This window comes from Marmota marmota, unplaced genomic scaffold (genome assembly GCF_001458135.2).
Source record: "Marmota marmota marmota unplaced genomic scaffold, marMar, whole genome shotgun sequence".
NCBI lineage: Eukaryota > Metazoa > Chordata > Mammalia > Rodentia > Sciuridae > Marmota > Marmota marmota.
Genome location: NW_026000026.1, coordinates 46,587,718 through 46,593,193, shown reverse-complemented (window position 1 = coordinate 46,593,193; position 5,476 = coordinate 46,587,718). Strand labels below are relative to the sequence as shown.

General features: G+C 39.1%; 1 long non-coding RNA gene across 2 annotated transcripts; it reads right to left on the bottom strand.

The window, feature by feature from the left end:
* Nucleotides 1–235: 235 nt before the first annotated feature.
* LOC125619064 lies at nucleotides 236–3,390 on the bottom strand. 2 transcript variants are annotated; one of them, XR_007350546.1, is made up of 3 exons: nucleotides 3,258–3,390; nucleotides 2,683–2,822; nucleotides 236–1,994 (listed from the first exon to the last, which is right to left on the bottom strand). It is a non-coding gene; the product is annotated as an uncharacterized LOC125619064 (long non-coding RNA). The 2 variants fall into 2 exon arrangements; XR_007350545.1 differs by lacking the exon at nucleotides 3,258–3,390 and having other exon boundaries at nucleotides 2,683–2,855.
* Nucleotides 3,391–5,476: the final 2,086 nt, after the last annotated feature.

Genomic DNA, 5,476 nt, shown 5'->3' with positions numbered 1-5,476 from the left:
GCTTGGATCTTACTTCAGATAACCACATAAACTGGTCAGATGTCATTAACTCTCTCCTCTCTGTTTCTGTCTGTCTGTGAGTTTCACTATTTGATAACACAACTGATATCTGGGCATGCTGAAAGAAGCAACATAAATTAAGTTATATTCATTCATGAAAAACTAAATTTCTCATGGTCCCTCTAGGGCAAGTCCCTGCTCATGTTAATTAGAAGTACCAATATTCTCAGCAATGTCAGATGATGATGGCAGCAATACTTTATTTGTTTCACTTAAACATCATTAACCAAGAAGGAAATTTCAGCATCACAAACATATTTGTGTAATGGAAAAATATTGATGTTTGGTGCACATCAGAACTTTGAAATAAGATTTGCTGTGTTTTAGTTCTACTTGCTTTTCTCATTCCATTTCCACTTGCTTAAATAATTTCCCCCATAGTTAAATCAACTTTCCCTTTGTTTTATTTATTTGAAAACAATAAAACACTGGTTTAAGAATAAGCAAGAATGTTTTTGAACCACAGTTGGTCATAAGCCAAGCAAATCAAAGTAGAATTGCATGCATGTGAATTTTGACTTGTTATTTCCCTAGAAATATGATCTCATTTCTTTATGATTTCTCTTTTACAAAGCAGACATAATTGTATAATTAGTTCTATTGAGAAATTCTTACTTAAAGGAAAGCATATAATTCCTAATTTGAAATCATGCATGTTGAAATACATTACTTAAAAATATAAAACATAATCTTGACAAGTATTTGGGGGAAAGACAGAAAGAATGAATGCATGAGGTGGGTGCCTGTAGAATGGGGCAGGAGGACAAATGATTATATGACATATTCTATGAAGGAATGAAGTGAAACGTCTTCTGGGGCAAGATCTGGGTCATAGAGAACTCTGTAGAGTGGTCAGAGGAAACTTAAGCAAAGAAATCAGGATGGCAGGGCTGGGGGTATAGCTCAGTGGTAGAGTACTTGTCTAGAATGCACAATGTCCTGGGTTCTCAGCACTGTAGAGGGGAAAATATCAGGATATTATCACGGGTTGTCTCTGATAACAACAACAACAACAACAACAAAAATGCAATTGTGTTCGTGTTTTCTGCTGGCTATACCTTCTAAAACCTTTATTAGTATAAAATAAAGAAAACCATTTCACTATATATTTTCCATTTGCACTGCAATTCTAAGCTACATTTTGAACTGAGTAGTTCATACAGTGGAAGAAGTTGTTACTGCAGCTATATGCCTTGCTGACTGAGAAAAACTACACTTTACCCAGAAAAGCCAGTCCATTTTTTTTTTTTTGGCAGAAAATTTGTCTTTTGTTCTATCATTTTAGTGTTTCTTATTGGCCCTCCACACCCCAACATATTCCCTCAGCTCATTCTTTAACACAACTCTATTCAATCCTACTATCCTTAAGTGGAGTTCTTGTAGGTGTCAGGCACCATGGGAGATGTCTCATGAACATGATCTCTATAGTCTTCCCCATACCTCAGTGGTAGAAGAATTATGTGTGATGGGCCTGGGGCTGAGAGAAGTTAGGGAACTTGCTCCAATTTCAGAGCTCGGTACTGAAGTCCAGTTTTACAGTTCTATGTTCTTTCAGTTCCTCTTGTTTCATATATGATTTTGAGCATAGTCAACTCCAATTCCAAAGCAGTAGGAAGCCTGCCTTCACCAGAACTTCAGAATTTGCAAAGTAAGCTGTGTTGGTAGAAGAGGATGTGTGTTAGGGAAGGCTGAAAAGAACAGGAAGATCTCAAAAGAGTGAAAATTGGATACCCCTTTTGGAGGTTAAAAAAGACCTACCCTAGACCTGGTAAAGATTATAATGGTATGTCTGGGATCAGTCTGATGCTTATTTTCTCTTGTAGTAACAGTCAGAATTCTCATGTGATCATGGTCCCTCAAAGCCAGCAAGAGGTTCATTCAGACCTGGGCTGCACTTTCTTCCCTGTGGAATCTCCAGGGCCAGCTGGCTAATGCTGTGGAAAAGAGGAGACAGGTCGAGAATCAGCAGCTAAATGGTTCTTACATTGTGATTAGAAAGAGAAAATGCCAGAGAAGGGGCGGGGGGGGGGGGGGTCAAGGCAAAGACCATGGGCAATTCACATAGCCAAATTATTGTGGAGATTCAGCCTATCAGTTTAAATCTTTACTAGGAGTAGGGATCAGAAATATCCAAGAGACTCTTGCCTCTGACCTCCCCCTGACCTGCACCTGGAGGCATGACAACACAGGTGACAACACAGCTGGAATGTATGCACCTCCCACAGCTGGTCTCCAAATGGCCTTGCCCAAGCTGCAACAATTGCAAGACCCCCATCCTCCACAGCATGCTTCCTCCAACATATATACAAATGCAGATCATGATAAACATCTGCTTCAGAGGTTTGTCTTGAGTAGAATGTTGGGGAAGGTGGGCTGGCCTGCATCCATCCTGGAGGAGAATGAGGCTCAGCACCTAATAGGCCTGCTGTCAGAGAGAGGAGAGCAGAGTGCACACCAGTGGACTACATATGGGTATGCATGACAATTATGGCTGAACACCTGCTTGCCAAAGCCTGGGGACACCAGGTGGAACTGAGCAGTGGCCTTCCTCCTCCTGGAAATAGCACTCAATCTTGGTGCAGAGGTCTCCTTTTCTTTTCAGCCTACAGAGAGCTAAGTTACCTTGTCTGTCCAGATTTAGTGGTGTGGAATTTCCTGCAGACTTAGTATCTTCCATTGTGGCATTTCAGAGGAGACTTATACAACCAAATTCTAAGATCAGCTCATGCACAGTGATGTCCAGGGCATGGGAATGATCAACTCTTGAAGAGAACAGAGTTCTAGATTAAACTGTACTACCCACTCCAAATTGCATAACTGAAATGTTAGACTAAGGTGGGGACATGAGATGACACAAGCTACCCACTTTTAGTAAGGGCAGTAAGCCTTCTAAAGACCGGGAAAGCAGAGAATGCCATTTTGAGGGTGGTTTGTGGGAGTGGGCAAGTGGGGGAAGGGTATCCAATCTATATTTTGTCCTTTCTCCATTTTAATTACCACCCCTCTCTCACCAGCAGAGTTTGCCTATTAAAGGCCAATCTCTCTTGATTTCTTTGCTTTAAAAGGACATTTCGATTCACCCAGGCAGACAATTAAATCCCCCTCGAGCCTCTCCCTTCCCAGAGCTCGAGAACAAGATGAGTCCCTATCTCCTCACAGCATCGAGCTGAGAGAAGAAGTTGATCTCAGGTGCTCACCTGCAGTTATCAGAATGCCAGACTCATTTAGGGAGCTCAACTCTGGACCCTGAGGCGATCCCTTCATTGATTGTGGAAAGCGCTGTTTAGATTTTGCCCCTGCTCAGTAAACAACTAAAAGTAACTGCGCGATTTCTGCCTTGCATTCATGGAACACACACACTCTCTCTCTCCCTCTCTCTCTCTCTCTCTCTCTCTCTCTCTCTCTCTCTCACACACACACACACACACACACACACACACACACAGACACACACAGCTCCTATTAATCATGAAGGAACAGTCAGATCACAATGCCTTTATAATATCCTTAGCTAATCCCCCCACCCCCCAGCAGCTGGGTCTTCTGGGGGATGCTATGCCTTCCTCTGAAGATTCACAGATCCCCAGAAGGACACACCCTCCCAAATCCCTAAGACTGTAGGGACCTGAGAAAACGGTGCCTCTTTGGATCCCCTACTCTGCAACCTCTGAAAGTCCACACCTGCCTAAAATACTTACCAGGGACTTCCTAGGGCCACTCCTCTCTCTCACCTCCCTTCCCCCACACGAAGTCCTCTAGAGTTCTCAGTTGGTCTTTGATAAGCCTGTTGCAGCTCAGACTCAGAGAAACAAAGTTGGGGGTGGGGGCACATTAACTGTCTACAGAGTTGGAGGCAGTTTCTGGATAAAGCAACCATGGTACTCCAGGGAGTGAATTAAAATGGCAAACTCACTCTCTGATCATCAAACTTAAGATCCTTAAGGAGATCGCATTTACTCCTCAGTTACTAACAGAAAAAAAAGAAAAGATGTTCACTACTGTCCACAATTTGCATTTCTCTGAATAGACCATTAGTTATATAATTAGACCCCCTTCATTTAGCTCTATCTGTAGGAGTAAGTTCGCACCCACTCTGTCACCTATTTGTATAAAATGGACAAAAATTACCAGGCATCCAAAACAATATAAAAGTTTAATACAAATCCTAAACGATGACAATTTAAAAATCAAACAATTATTTTTAAAAAATCAAGTGTTAAAAAGCAGTTTTCCGAAAGGTATTAGAAGTCACCCTGCGACGAATGTGTTTTTTAAAAATTAGCTTTCTCTTTCAAAGTTGGTACTATTTCAAATGGAATTCTTTTCTTGTTTGTCTACACTCCTTTCACATGATAAAAGATATTTTTCAAATGAGATCACCTCAACTTAAAATACAGTTCTCCATTACCAGCTGGTCTCAAGCAAAACCTCTTCTTTGAGGACTCACACAATTAATTTCCCAAGATGACAAATTATAGTAATTTTTATTTTTGAAAAATCCCTAATCTTGCCCAAGATAATTTTAAAAAACCTAAAAATTAAATTTTTAATTTGTAAATTCTTAGGATTTAAGGTAGAAATAATTTCCACAGTATTGAGTGTTCCATAGTAGTGAATAGTGAACAGGTAAATACATTTATTTTTTAAATGAAGGGCAGCTCTGGAAATTTGATTGCTACTTTTTGTAAACCACCCATGGGCAAACTCCAAAAGTGTGTCATTTCTTCTCTCCTTTCTTTTTCTAGTATGATTTTATAAGTGGGTTATGAAATACATGTGAAATTTCGGTATATTCACTAAGTGCCAATTTTTCTCCACATTTTGTGAATATCAACTATTTCTTTGCATGATGTCTAGTTGATGGCATGTCCTGAGGAATTGAAACCATCAAGGATTGGCATACACTTGCATTAGTTTTTAGGGTGCTTATGCAGCAGGTCACAACATCATTGTTATTGGCAGTGCTATTTTGTTGAACCTCAATTTTGATATGACTAAAAATAATTACCAAATTTCAATTAATATTTGCCTATAAATTTCATGTTTGATCAAATAGCTCAATGGTGCTAAATAAACCTTTCCTTGCAAATATTTCTTTGTATTTCTCAATGTTTGTCCTTCTATCGGTGAAATCTACATTCAAAACATTTTGGGGAGGGGGGAGAGAATTTATTTATAATTTTTGGTTTGTTTAAAATTATTATTAATACAGTTTAGAAAATATTTCTGAGCAAAAAAAAAATACAATTGCTTCTATGCCGAATAGGAATTTATTTTCTTCCATGCCTTCATTTTTACAATATACAATATTTGGGCTGGTATCACACACACATTGACTAGTTAAATGTTATAATACTATATCTATATCTATCTATCTATATATATATATATATATATATATATATATATATATATA